Raw genomic sequence first — 15,902 nt, forward strand, 5'->3', positions numbered from 1 at the left:
CCTCAAACCAAAAATGTTTTCTGTACCTGTTTTATCAAATTAAAACGACACATGTAACTACTAAAAAGCAGTGAAAGAAAGGATGTAGAAATATAGCTAATAAATTACATTCCAAAACACTATTAAATACAGTAGTACTATACCACTAAAATTCAAATCCAGAAAAATAAGCTTGAAGAATTAAGTGGCAATGTCATGTTGAAAAGGTTATGTTTGATCTACAGTCCCTAATTAGGCTACTATTTAATTATTGGCAGACGCCCTTATCCAAGGCGACTTACAGTTTACACAAGCATAATTTTAGATAGTGATCAATAGTATCTTTAACTAGCGGCACTTTCAATTCCACTAACTAAAAAGTAAACCAGCATAAACTGTGAAAGCTGATAAACATAATGGGTTCAGTTAAGTGCAATTCAAGACCCAGGGCTCAAACTTTAAGTTAGATTTTACCCTCACTAACATTTTGTAGTTAGGCATTTCAGCAACCTTACATCAGTAGCCACCAGACTGATGGGAACCGAAGTTCTCCTGGCATCAAGATGCATGCTATCAGAATAGGCAAAAAGTATTACAGCAAAGATATAGCAACATATTTATCTCAAATTAAATTCTGGTACGAGAGTCAACTACTATCTGCAAATAATAAATAGCACAGAAATAAACTTACCTTCCATGAATGGCCAAAAAAAGGGACTATAGTTATATAGTTTATAGACTATAGTTTATAGTTGGAATAAAGTTAAAATCAAAGTCATACTGTCCCGCAGACTTTAAAGAATTACTATGAAGCTGCCTTTCAGTTGTAACTGCTTGATGATTTCTAAACTTTATGCAATATCTGATCTTCAATGCAGTTTATAAAACTATTCAAGCACAATAACATCCTCACTGCAAGATCAAGTTTTCCTCTGGTTGAATTCAGTACTGTTTTCAATCAAAAACAATGCCACCGCATCCTGTAGTATCTAAACATGTATTATTATTAACAAATGTGCACAGAAAAGGAATTCAAGACAGTACTGTACAGTCAACTTTTCACCTTATAAACACAACTGCAATGTTTAACAGCATTGTGACATCAATGTACTATATCTCAATGACTGAATTTAGAATATTACCATCTGCAGTGATAAATACGAAGGTGAAAATACAACATGTTTTATAAAGAAACCATAGGATCACAAACATTACCAACAACTTATTTGTACATCAAAGTATTTTAAATAACTCTGAAGAAACATCAGAAGGAATGAACTGAAAGATCTGAAGAAGGATTTTATTTTACATCCAAATGTTCAACTGTTAAGAACTTCTTTACAAATGGAGATTGTTTGTAACAGATGAGAAATGTTTACTCACCAGGCGGCTTAACTGTGTAGTACTTACCTGATTTAACGGTACTAAAAAGTGCGTAACTACCTAGATTCGGTATCATGTTTAGGCTGGTATTGAGATAAGAATAATTTGGAACAGTTTAAAATAAGAACACAAAAATGTAGTGTGAAACTGAAAAATGTGAGACCATATTTTACTTTAAAAAGTTACTAGCATAAGAAGAACAGGTTTTACAGTACAAATAGACACTAAATACTATGCTTACAAAGCTTCTGAATTCACATATACAATTCTGAAGACAACCATTAACATTCAGATCAATAAATGACAAGGACATAAATAAGACTTCTGTTGAATAGCCTAACAGTTTGAATAATTTCACGTTTTATGAGGTTCAGGCTCTTGTACAAATTCTACTGATGAAGCAGAAAAGCAATACATACTATTAGTTTAACTTCCCACATCTGCCCATGGAAATTAACTATAAAAAAAAAAAAAAAGCAAGCGTGAAATCGCACCTGCTGTTGTGTCTTAAGACACTGCAGCTTATGAAACTTTAATTGAAAAAGCTATGCAATGATGGGAGTCCAATGGGAGTCTCATATTAACTACTTAAGTGATGGATTTCTTCAGGTTTTAAATACAGACCTATACAGTGGCTATAGGAAGTATACACCCCCTTGGACTTTTTGACATTTTTTTCAACCTTATATCTTAATGCAAGTATTGACTCAGGGGGGGTGAGGGGCACTATATTTTTTTCTCTCAGTCTAAACAACATACAATTAGATCAGATGACCATTCCCTCTTATTAAAATAACAAAATAGTTATTTCCTCTTCAGAATTAAATGTTACATTTAATGACGTTACAGGAGAATCAAACTGCATTCAAAATAAAAAGGCCTGCATGCTTTTTAAACTTTTAAATTATTTTTTGTCTTTCCCGCATTCAGACACCACAAATAAAGCACACTGGCATAGCTCAGATATTAAACCAATATTTACAGACCTGCCGTTCCAGGAAAAGAGGAATGGAACTTGACATTCATTTCACAGCTGCAACTTTTTACTGTAGAACTCCAATTATTTCAAATCTTTCATCTCAAAGGGAAACAACATTCCACATCAAGATTCTACAGTTCTAATTTATGCATTTTTTCAAGGCCTGATAATATAGCCTAGGTTTTGTTAGGTAAAAAAAGGGAAAGTGCATGAGGATAAAAACTAATCATATAGTGTTTTCTAATTCACTGTGTTTAACAGCTAATGCATCTATGTAATACTTTTGAAAGAAAACCAGTTGGATGTAGGCAGTGTCCGGAGAGGAGAGGGAAGGGAAGAAAGGAAAAAAGTGTTCCTTTCATTATCATTGCTGAATAAAATCTTATGCTGTGGAAAATATGGTATTCCAAATCAAGATACTACATTCTAAGACAGGCAAAGTATTTTATCTCTAGGTCAATGCATCTATTAAATCCAAGGACAATCGTGATAAAAAAAAAATGGATCTGTGTAAACCTATGAAGGTGCATAAGAGGGAATCATGGAGTAAACTTTTACAATCAGTTACTGGCAAGAAATTTCGAATTTCTTAGTGAGCCTATCCAAGCTGGTCCATGTGTTTGTGTTTGAGAGTAACTTTGTGTATTAGTCATATTTAATTTTTAAAAAGGAAAACATATAAATTGACTAAGGAATCAGAATAATCTATAAAAAAGATGCTGAGTGTTATATTCTATGATGCACAGAATGCGATCAAGCATAGGCCTACTTCTAATTTGAGCTGTTAGCTCAATATTAGCACAATTTGTTCAGACAGGCTTACAACATCCCTCAACACAGGAGAAAATGAAGATCAAGGACTACTGAATCATTCATTATTCAGGTGATGAATATATTTGGCTACCTCTTTGTTGTTTACGGAGATGGACGAATGCTTTTGCTTTATAGGTTTCAGAAACAATGCATTTGCTAGTCTTCGGCACAGGAGCCATTACTCTTCACAAGTAATTAATACAGACAGGATGGTAACGTTTTAGTCAGTTTCTCTCAGAGGATTGTTAAACCCGTAAAGGATTTACACTCAAAGATCATCCAGCCAGTTGATGATCCTCAAGCCCTCATCTTTCAGGTTTTAAACAAAGACATTATCAAGGGAGTGCTAGAGTTTTACGAGACAGGCGAGGAGTCTTGTAAACCAAGAATTTAGGAAAAAAATGACTTGCGACCCCAGTAAATTTCCCTGGACCACTCGCAGCTTTATAAACCTGTTGGGAAATGAGAAAAAAAAATATCACACAACCAGGGGCAATGGCTTCACTGACCCACTTAAACCACGTCAAACTCTGAACTGAAAGAATTAACTCTAAATGCTCCCTTCCTCAAAGTTAAAATTGAGGCCTCTTAGCCTGGAAGGAAACCGACAAAGTAATGCTCCATTTGCCACCACTGGCTTCAACATGCCTATTTTATTTTAAAGAAATGTAAAATATAATTCTTAAAAAAAAAAAAGTGGAATCTTCCTCCTGTTCAGCAAGAACATCGTTTTTTGGCTTAAATGTATCTGGCTTCATTTCACACTGAATGAATAGCATCTCCTAAAAAAATTATTAGGAGACTTATCTTAGCAGCACAATGACAATAGAGAAGGCATTCCAGTGGTGACTGCTCCGCTACAGAAACATCAGTCTTTCACCAAGCTCATGATTTTATAAGAAAGACTACAATGAAAACCCTGGTTAAACTCTGCTTCCCTTTAAGGTTCTTTTTTATTATTAAAGTGTATTTTTCTCCTAATAGCAGACATGTATCAAAAAGTTACCTGTTGACTAACATGGCGAGCAGATCAGATTTCCTTTCAGTATGTGAATGTGGATGGCATGAGATCATATTCTAGTAGGTGTCACCCTCATCCCATCTTCATATTGGGCAGATCATATTAAAACAAGTTACAAGATTGCTGGCACAGGACCACTGAGGATGTCTTGTTGGCAGTCCTTGTAGAAAGCCTCTGGGAGCATGGGCACAAAATGTACCCACCTCACACTGTGCCAGAGGATATATATTCAAGTGTGTGTCTCTCTGTTCCCCTCATCTCACAAAAACACATCAAAGAATATGTTCAATAAAATATTTTAGCTTTATCAAAATCCTAGGATGCAAATAACCGGTTCAGTAGCAGACACACGTAGTAATAAATGAGTTTGCAAAACACACCAATGGATTAGAGTGAGTTCAGGTCCTCTCCAGTTTAAACAAAAGGACAGATAAAGCACATCAGGATGCATGACACTTGACTGTCCAGAGTCTAACCAGTGTAAGAACAGTGTGATTTATAACACTATCAGGGCTATAAATTGAATAGAATTTAAGCTTACAGAAACACCCACAAAACAGAATGCAGTGCTTGCATTGACTCATAAATCCCATTTGTCTCTTAAATAGCTTTCAGCACAATTAAGACCAGTATGCAATTAAGTCTATCTTCAACACCGAGGAGCTTGCACTGAAACCTGTACCTCAGTTTTTTCACATTTCTATGAAGTGGCCAAATGGTCACAAAAGGCAGGGCAGCTCATTATAAAAAGACTTTAATGATAGCAAGGCTACTCCTGAATGACCCCTAGCTCTACAATTTGTATTTATTTATTTGTGTAGCAAATGGTAGTCTAAATACCAGCAAATTACATTTGCAATGTAGTTAACAGATTCCTTGGGTGAGCAGACTTGAACATTGAATTACTTTATATATTTAAACAAAATGGTAGAATGGAGTCTGCTCTGAAAAGCCACCATATCTTTTTTATGCTGCTCTCTTTTAGCTGAAGACATTGCCTAGCAACAAAAGTATGCAGCTCTAAGGCTTTCCAGCTGAATTATTAAGCACTTAATATGTAGTCAAAACTTTCATGTTAAGGAAAAGGAATCAAGACAATGCTATATGTGAACAGATAAAAGGCCTGTCTCTTTCAAGCAATCAGCTTAATCTGTAAAGTACTGCAGGAACCGACCAAAAAGAAACAAATATCTTAGGGCTGCCAAACTCGTCGAAAATGAGTCTGCTTTCGAATGTATTCAGATATTATTACCCGATTTCTTAGCAGACACCCTTATCCAGGGTGATTTACAATTGTTAGAAGATATCACATTTGTACCCACTTATACAGCTTGGCATTTACTGGATCTAGGTAAGGTACCTTGCTCAAGGGTACAACCGCAGTGTCCCCACCTGGGATTGAGCCCACAACCCTCCACAGAGTCCAGAGCTAACCACTAATCCACACTGCTGCCAAACTTCTTGACATGTTGTTTTACTTTAATGTTATTTGTTGGTTGGTTTAATTATATTAGTTATCCACATCCGCCTAATTATTTGTGCCTTTTGTTGTAATATTAAGACAGGAATTGGTATTACATGTAGTTCCACTTCAAATACACTGTCAAATTAAATTTCAAAAGTAAACAAAAAGCATTGTTTTTCATATACATGTACACAAACATATTACTTAGAAATTGTACCAAATTCCCATATAAGAAGGTTAAAAAAAAAGCTTAATCTTTCATTTAATGTTGTTAATGTGGTTTATTCCCCCATTGTAAGTTATCAAGCATGATCACAATGGTTAATTGAAATAATTCACAGATCCGGGGCATATAAAATGTGTTAGGCAAATAACTATTTTGTCCTAATAAGCAGTGCAGGACCATAGTCCTCTACATGGGACATCTGGCGGGTCGGTTGAGGGAGCGACGCTGCAGGAGATATGGAGGAGCTGGAGCATGTATCTGCATATATGATTGGTAGATCCCTCGCAGCCATGGTAGTAGCCCGACACCATCTCTGGCTAACATAGGCCAAGCTCCATGACACGGAGAAGGCGGTGCTTCTTGATGCTCCCATCACCCCCGGACAGACGTTTGGTAAGACAGTGGACGGAATGCTCTGTCACAGGAAATCTCTGTGATGCAGTAGAAACGAGCGATATGATTAGTGGCCACAGAGGACTCTCGAGCAGGGTTCTACTCAGGCTACTTCCTGGTGCCAAAGAAGGACGGAGGCATCGGGCCCATTCTTGACCTGAGGGGCCTCAACATGTTTCTGAAGAAAAGAAACTTCCGCATGTTGACTCCACAGCATATCCTCCAGTCTGTAAGGCCGGGTGACTGGTTCACGTCAATGGACCTCAGGGACAGTTACTTCCACGTCCCCATCCTCCCAGCGCACAGTAAATACATGCGCTTCGCCTTCCAAGGCCAGGCGTACGAGTTCAGTGTGCTGCCATTCGGCCTCTCACTGGCTCCCTGCACATTCTCAAAGTGCATGGATGCAGCCTTGGCCCCCCTCAGGACAAAGGGGATAAGATTCCTGAATTACCTGGACAACTGGCTGGTGTGCGCAGACTCCAAGCTTCAGGCATAGGAACATACAGCAGAGGTCATTCATACATACAAAACAATCTGTGCCTCGGTTCCCCCCTCAGATACCCACACAGACAGGAAGCCATCAACACAGACGCATCAGGTACAGGATGGGGGCGCTGTCTGGAAAGGGATGGGAGTCAGAGATGTGGAGCGGGCTCTGGTCGTCCGCTCACATCAACGTACAGGAGCTGCAAGCAGTGCGACTGGTGCTTCACCACTTTTGCCATGTTCTGACAGTCAGACATGTCGTGGTTCGGACAGACCTGGCCTACATCAACCACCAGGGGGGCCTACACTCCCCCAGACTACACTGTGAGGCGTGCAGACTCCCCCAGTGGGCGCAGGACAATCTCCGATCAATACAGGCAATACACCTGCCCAGCGTGTCCAATACAGAGACGGACATTCTCTCCAGAGGAGGTCCAGACAGCTCGGAGTGGAGACTGTGAATCCTCAGGTGGTGGAACAAATCTGGGAAAGGATGGGGACCAGCTCGGGTTGACCTCTTTGCCACACAGGCGACAACCCACTGCTCTCTGTGGTTCTACCTGGAAACAGGAGGTGGTGCGCTGGGCTTGGACGCTTTTAATCACTGCCACTTCTTCCACTGACACTGGAGAGGATTCGCCAGGATGGAGCCCAAGTCCTCCTGATCGCCGAGACAGTTGTGGTTTGCGATACTGGCACAGATGATCACCGTGGATCCATGGCAGCTTCCGCTTCGACAGGACTTGCTGAGTGAAGCAGAGGGCTTGCTGTGGCACCCCAACCCAGCACAGCTGCAGCTGTGGGTTTGGCCCCTGAAAGGCACCGCCTAATGTCTATGGGGCTACCTGATAATGTTGTGGAAATGCTGCAGATGGCCAGGGCCCCCTCCACCAGGGCCCAATATACTTATAAGTGGTCAGCCTTTCAGAACTGGTGTCTAGCCAGACATGTAGATCCAGTGTCATGCCCCATGTCAACCATCCTGTGCTTCCTACAACAGCTGCTAGAAGATTGGAAATCTGCATCCACATTGAAGGTATATCTGGCTGCCATCTCATCATGCCATGAAAAGATTGACAATGTCTCCCCAGGAGCCCATTTCCTGGCAACCCAATTTCTGAAGGGTGCGAGACGTTTGAGACCACCAATAAAGGACACAATTCCAGCCTGGGACTTGGAATTAGTTCTGAAAGGCCTTAGCGGTGCTCCCTTTGAGCCCATTTCCACAACAGAGCTCCGCTTTCTCTCTCAAGGCAGCCTTCCTTGTAGCAATAACATCTGCAAGGAGAATTAGTGAAATTCACACCTTGTCTGTGGATAAAGCCTGTCTGATCTTCTCAGGAAACCATGACAGAGTTACTCTGAGGACGAACCCAGCCTTCCTACCTAAGGTCATGTCGCCAATCCACATTAATCAACCGATTGACCTGGAGTCTTTCCATCCACCTCCACATACATCGGATGAGGACCACAGACTACACACACTCTGCCCTGTCCAGGCGTTGAAGTGATTTAAGCAGAGGACTGTGCACAGCCATGAATCCGACCAGCTGTTTGTCTGCTAAAGTTCCACCACCAGAGGGAGGGCAGTTTCAAAACAATGACTGGCACACTGGGTGGCGGACGCGATCCGGCTCACCTATGAGACTGCAAACGTTCTCATGCCTGAACACATCTCAGCGCAAGCAACAAGAGGACAGGCCACATCGTGGGCTCTCTTTCACAGCGCCACACTTAAAGACTTGTGTAATGCTGCGACCTGGTGCGGTCAACAGTGTCAGTCAACATGGCAGACCATCTGCACCTAAACTTGGGCACCCAAGTACTTCAAACAGCTGGCCCTCAGGCACTGTGAGGCTCTGCTACGCTTGCCATGATTGGATTGAGGCTTAAATCAGGTGCCAGGACTCACAACAGCTCTGGTATAGTCTTCCTATTCGGTAATGGCTATCTTTCGATTTGAAAGGGAACGATTATTATCATTATCACAACACCGGTTCCCTGAAAAAGAAAGACAGCCATTACCCTTCAGGGGTTGTACAGACAGACGACCTTCCTGGTCGGGGGTGGGTCTTCCCCCTACTGGGCAGCTTTGGTACTTGTTTTCACTGATTGGCTGGTCAGAAGGCTCTTCCCATTCTGTAATGGCTATCTTTCTTTTTCAGGGAACGGGGGTTATGATAATAACTTATAATTTAATTTGAAATTATCTCAGCTAGCCCATTTCAATATGGATCTCCCCTGAGAACTCAACCACCCCTGCTGCCCTATCCTCTCTGTTTGTCCTGTCCCAGTCCTCTCATCTTACCAATCAACCTTCCTTTTCTTCATTCTCACCTATTTCGGACTCTGAACTTTCCTCTCCTCCTAGGTCACAAACCCACAACACGTGCCCTGGACCCTCTCCCCACTCGCCTCCTCCAAGTGACTGCTCCTGATCTACTCCTCTTCATCTCCTCACTACTGTCATTCCACTCCTCAAGAAACCAACCCTTGACGCCACCTCTCCTCAGAACTACCACCCCGTCTCCCTACTCCCCTTCCTTTCAAAGACTCTCGAGCGTGCTGTCCACCGTCAGCCCTCTGACTTTCTTTTCCATCACTCACTTCTTGATCCTCTGCAATCCGGCTTCCACACAGCTCACTCCACTGAGACGGCTCTCCTGGCAGTCACTGACTCCCTCAGCTGTGCTCGAGCGGCCTCCCTCTCCTCAGTCCTCATCCTCTTTCACCTCTCCGCAGCATTTGATACTGTCGATCACTCCATCCTCCTCTCCTGCCTCGCTGACCTTGGAATCTCTGGAACTGCTCTCACCTGGTTCTCCTCCTACCTCAGCAACCGGACCTACCAAGTGACGTGGCGAGGTTCCTCATCCACCCCCCAACCTCTCCTCACAGGCATACTCCAGGGCTCCGTCCTGGGCCCCCTCCTGTACTCTCTCTACACTCACTCCCTGGGCCCCCTCATGGCATCCCATGGTTTCTCTTACCATTTTTATGCACACGATGTCCCTGGTCCTCTCCCGCCTGGACTACTGCAACTCCCTCCTGGGTGGCCTGCCTACAACTACTACCCTCCCTCTCCAGCTCATCCAGAACTCTGCGGCTCTACTGGTATTCTCTCTGCCCCAATTTGCACACGCTACTACACTGCTCCGCTCCCTCCATTGGCTGCCAATACCGGCATGCATTCAGACACTGACCCTCACCTACCACTGTCTCGAACAGACTGCACCAAGTTACCTGCAGACCCTCATCTCTCCATACATCCCCTCCAGACCACTGCGGTCTTCCAGTTCCAGAAGACTAACCCTGCGTCCTCTCCACTTCCCTTCCTCCAGAGCCGCTCCTTCTCATGCCTGGCCCCTAAGTGGTGGAACGACCTTCCCACTGAAGCCTCCTTCCGGCAATTACTCAAGACGCATCTTTTCAGACTCTACTTGTAATTTAGTTATTTATTCTCCTGTAAGATTGCACTTATACAATGTTTTGTCATACTCTTGCCTTTGCATTACTTGCACTTGTATTGTTTGTTTTGATATCCCCTACGCTCCCTTTCCCTTAGCTCTTAACTTTGACTTATCATCTTGTCTGCACTTATCACCTTTTTCATTCTAGGATGGAAGACCTTATAGAGCTCTGGAAAAAATTAAGAGACCACTGCAATTTTTCCTTCAATCAGCATCTCTACATGTATGGCAGCCATTCCATTCCATTCCAGAATTCCAACACAGGCACACCTCATTCTACTGAATGAGCTACTGATTAGGTGATCACCTGAACCAAATCTTATTTAACGAGGAAAAGTATAAAAACCACTGCTGTGTTCATCACTATCCTCTTGCAATAGGATCAGCTGGGTGGCAAAAACAGTGCCTCATACATAATTGGAATCAAAAAATAACTATTGACCATGCCAAGAGAGTTGAAAAGGAAAGTTTTGAGTGAGGAAAAGAAGGGTTCAATTCTGGCTTTACTGGCAGAGGGACAGAGTGAGCATCGGGTTGCATCCATCCTTAAAGTTTCAAAGACGGCGGTTCATAAAAACAAGGTCAAGCAGCAGACATTGGGGACAACAAAGCTACAGACCGGTAGAGAGCAAAAAAACGACTCTCTACTGACAGGGGTGACCGCCAACTCATTCAGATGTCACTCAACAACCGTAGGATGACATCAAGTGACCTACAAAAGGAATGGCAAACAGCAGCTGGGGTGAAGTGTACAGCGAGGATGGTTCAAAACATGCTCCTAGAGGCAGGGCTGAAGTCGTGCAAAGCTAGAAAAAAGTCCTTCATCAATGTGAAGCAAATAAGAGCCAGGCTGAGGTTTGCAAAAGACCATAAGGATTGGACCGTTGAGGACTGGAGTAAAGTCATCTTCTCTGATGAGTCCAATTTTCAGCTTTGCCCAACACCTGGTCATCTAATGGCTAGACAGAGACCTGGAGAGGCCTACAAGCCACAGTGTCTCTCACCCACTGTGAAATTTGGTGGAGGATCGGTGATGATCTGGGGGTGCTGCAGCAAGGCTGGAATCTTGCAGATTTGTCTTTGTGAAGGTCGCATGAATCAAACCACGTACAAGGTTGTCCTGGAAGAAAACTTGCTTCCTTCTGCTCTGACAATGTTCCCCAACTCTGAGGATTGTTTTTTCCAGCAGGACAATGCTCCATGCCACACAGCCAGGTCAATCAAGGTTTGGATGGAGGACCACCAGATCAAGACCCTGTCATGACTAGCCCTATCTCCAGACCTGAACCCCATTGAAAGCCTCTGGAATGTGATCAAGAGGAAGATGGATTGTCACAAGCCATCAAACAAAGCCGAGCTGCTTGAATTTTTGTGCCAGGAGTGGTATAAGGTCACCAAACATCAATGTGAAAGACTGATGGAGAGCATTCCAAGACAGATGAAATCTGTGATTGAAAATCAGGGTTATTCCACCAAATATTGATTTCTGAACTCCTCCTAAGTTTAAACATTAGTATTGTGTTGTTTAAAAATGAATATGAACTTATTTTCTTTGCATTATTTGAGGTCTGACAACACTGCATCTTTTTTGTTATTTTGACCAATTGCCATTTTCTGCAAATAAATGCTTTAAATGACAATATTTTTATTTGGAATTTGGGAGAAATGTTGCCAGTAGTTTATAGAATAAAACAAAAATGTTCATTGTACCCAAATACATACCTATAAATAGTAAAACCAGAGAAACTGATAATTTTGCAGTGGTCTCAATTTTTTCCCGGGCTGTATATTGTTTACTGTATATCTCATATACACTTGTGTAAATTGTGCATTTGTAAAATGTATTATGCCTTGAATTGCTCTGTATTATTGCACTTTTGTATTGCGATTTTGTAAGTTGCCCTGGACAAGGGCATCTGCAAGGAAATAAATAATAATAGAAGAGAAAAAATCATTAAGGGTCTTGATTGTTTTGGTATTGACCCCACATATGGGAGATCACACATCCTATAACTGTTTAGTATGGCTATCACCCCCCATTGGCCCTGTTAATGCTCCAAGTGCCTTCTTTCTTGTTTCCAAAACATTATTTTCAAAGCTTAATGTTTTTTAATGAAGCACCACTCTGCTTTACCTCTGTACATTACTATTAAACCTAACACTGTCATGTTTTCATAAGGTAGCACTCACTTCTAAAACACAGGAAATTATAATGAACAATATAGGATTTAAACTGCATTGTACAAATAAATATGAAGTGTTCACCAAACTGCGTAGTTTGCAAAAAAGAGAATGAGATTGCATTCCAATAGCCAAATTCAAAATGTAATACATGACTTAATTTCATTCTGAGAGAAACACACTTGACAGATAACAGAATATGTAGCATTGTTTTACACAAGAGAGAGAACAGGGCAGCAAACATATAGAAGGCTGCATATCAGAAATTGAAAAAGAAATTCTAATTACATTATTCCCCAAAGATTTGTTTGGTGACATGATCAAAAAGCTTTAAAATAATGTAGGGAAAATAGATTGACAAATGACATTGGAATTTGGTCTTGATTGGTAACAAAAGCAGAGCTCAATGTGAAAGGACCTCCTGCCAAAGATTTTAGGAAGTATAGAATGAGTCACAGAAACCAGACTCAGAATGTCATTGTTAAAAACATGACTGACAGATAGTGTGTAACTGCCTGATTATAGCCCCTAGTTGAGGCATAATTAACCAGTTAGTGCTAAACATTCATAAACATTCCTATATAGTGTCTGTATTGTACAGTAAGTAATTGATTATTACTTTACCATATAGAAGGTTATAGCTAATTACCAGCAACTTATAAGTCACCCTTTAATTAGGCTATCTAATTTGATCTTTAATTACTTTCACACATTGAACAAACATATCTATTTTCTCAAAACAGTATGTGTGCAATTTGAAATGACTCTCTTCCTGATGTTTGTTTTAATATCATACGTCATTATTCTTGTGTCGAGTATCTGAAGGCCTTTATATTTAGCACCGCTGTTTCCCATGACATTATCAGAAATGCCAGTATATACTCTTGAAGATTTTGCATGATCTATTTGATTGGTTAACCAGGGTAACCCAATCTCATTGGCAAATTGGTATTCCAATGAACAAAGGTCAACTCTGTTCAAGTTACACAAAAGCTGCTGAGTAGGACCAGATAAATAGTTGTTTTACACAGGTACAGACAGGTCATTTTTAATTTCAATGTGTTTTCAAATAATATAATCCAATGTATTTATACACAGACAAACTGCATTGCCCTTGATTTTGCCTTTACCCAATCCCCCTTTAATCTACCCCTCTAAAACGTTAAGATCCCACCTGTTCTAAGATTTAGATGCAAGAGTTTAAAGGTCATGGTGTCAGATGACATTGCCTTAGTAGTTAGCTTTAAACACCAGTGACCAATTTAGCTTAAAACTAAAGACCATGGGAAAACACATGAATCACAAAACAACAAACTAATGTATCAAAGCCAATTGTAAAATGTCATCTCCAACCATGATCTTCTTTCCAGGACTCCTGAAGACAGGCTAACAGAGCTGAGGGAATATCTATCAATTCCAAATATAAGCACAAGAAAAAGAGTTGTTACATATATTTATACATACACCTCGCCCACTAGTGTTGCAGATGTGTGTTTTTTTCCAAAATTAGGCAACAGTTTGAAGACTGCTGATTAACACTCACTGCTTCAGGAAACAGGGTGAGAATAAAGATCACACATATGCAATAAGACCGACATTATCTAAATTAATAAATAGTATGTGACACACAGTAGCAAAGTAACCACTACTTTTTACAGTTTGCTTTGATTTGCTTTAGTTGGCACTGCAGAATCAAATAATCAACAGAACTCAGCTTGTGATGAGATACAAATGACAGCTAATGCCTCACTCACTACTATGCACTGGGGCTTTTTAATGTGAGGACTGCATTGCCAAAGCCCAGCTGACCTGATCTTCATAATCATGATAGTTACCTGGGCTAGTAACTTCTACAATTCATATCTGGACTCTGAATCTATAAATCTATAAATCTATAGGCTACAGTTTTGCATGTGGCATTTGTCTTGGGAGTATTTGGCATCATTAAGTACATGATAGCTGCAAATACAAATGTGTGTGTTCCCAGTAATGCTGTCTAGAAATATTATAATAATATGCTTGTTTTTACAATAAAAATAAACATATACCTGCAGATATAGTTGCATAAATGTGTAAATGTATTACTGCTGTGCACTGCTGGTTTCATAAAGGCATCAAGGTATCCAAAAACAGTGGCTGACATAGGAATGACAAGGCTAAATACTAATGCATGGGATTGCCAAAGATTTTGAAACCAGACTATTCCTCCTGTTAAAGTTAGGTCAGTGTGAATCATCATCATCATCATTAAAACATAATTTAAAGTATATAATTTAGGAAACCCAAATTTAATAATATTAGCTTAATTGTGGAGTTAACTAAATGAATGTAGTACACATTCTAGTACACGGTGTACACATATACATAAAATAAACGATCTGATTCCAAAACCGGTGCAAGTTATTTACAAAACAACTTACCTGCGTTTATTCTCCACACAAAACGTGCCTGTATACAATCACAGCGGCAACACATGGGTCGTTTCATTACTCTGTGAACAACTGCGTTTCAGATGGCATGCCGTTCAATCCTGCTGACAACACGCCAGACAGTTCCAATTACAACAACGCTGTGCTGGGGAGTTTGACAACAGACTCGCCTCCCAATATTTCATCCTGCCTTCTTTCCTTCGGAGCTAACGTGTATTTTTTTTTTCTTGTCATAACCCTGCACAGAAATGATATGACGGTGTTTTAGCTTCGACACCACACAAGTCCACACTAAACTGCAGAGATAAACAAGTAAACAGCTACAACAAAACGCAGCCTGCGGTTCCTCTATGGCAGGACTGAGGGGCAAAGCTGTGCTCGTAAGTTCAGCAGCGTCGTGGTGAGTGAGTTACTTACTTCTGTCCCAGCAATGAACAGCTTCACGCCGTTTGTGTTTGAAAAGGCACGATCGCTTCAGCGCAGATCGGATCTGAACGTGGAAGCGAAAAACACAGCCATGCCTCAGAAAACAGACGATGCATGCAGACAGCGCGTACTCGAGCTGGTGCTGTGTCCTGGCAGAAACTTTCCCAGTGCGAAAAGACAGGAGACTTGCATTTCCAGTTGGAAGATCATTTTAAAACTTTTATCTCACCGTGACGTTACTTCTGCCTCCAACGCTTTATATCTCTTCGAAAACAGTTATCCCGCAGCCCCGGGGTTGTCGCTCAGTGAACGGTCATTAGATATTGATATTAAAAAAGCAAAAATAAGCAATAATCTCGCCCGCTCGCCCGCTCGCGCCGCCGAGCCCCGCCGCAGTCCTCGAGCCCCGGCAGAGCGCGCGCCCGGGCAGGGCGGGGGCGCGCGGGGCGGGGGGCGCGCGGCGGGGGAACGCGCTCCACACTTCAATGATCTGTCGTCTTAAAGTTACAATAAGATTACACATGGGTTAATACTACTACTTCAGTCACCATAAGCTCATAGAACTATAACAGTTGACTTCCCTAAAGCACATTTTTTTTTAACATAGGACAGGACTTTTGTTATTAATCTAAAGAACCTGATTTATTG

General features: G+C 41.3%; 1 protein-coding gene across 8 annotated transcripts in view; it reads right to left on the reverse strand.

Moving 5' to 3' along the window:
- peak1 (pseudopodium-enriched atypical kinase 1) overlaps nt 1-15,650 on the reverse strand; it is a 123,411-nt gene extending 107,761 nt beyond the window's left edge. For 4 of the 8 annotated variants that reach the window (XM_066701682.1, XM_066701677.1, XM_066701683.1 and 1 more), the window contains exon 1: nt 15,484-15,650. The gene's annotated coding sequence lies outside the window, so the exon portion shown is untranslated. Of the gene's footprint in view, nt 1-14,819; nt 15,200-15,245 lie in introns of those variants that run through there. The other 4 variants (XM_066701684.1, XM_066701680.1, XM_066701678.1 and 1 more) reach the window with 2 other exon arrangements.
- Nucleotides 15,651-15,902: the final 252 nt, after the last annotated feature.

This window comes from Amia ocellicauda, chromosome 4, assembly GCF_036373705.1.
Source record: "Amia ocellicauda isolate fAmiCal2 chromosome 4, fAmiCal2.hap1, whole genome shotgun sequence".
In the NCBI taxonomy this organism is placed as follows: Eukaryota; Metazoa; Chordata; class Actinopteri; order Amiiformes; family Amiidae; genus Amia; species Amia ocellicauda.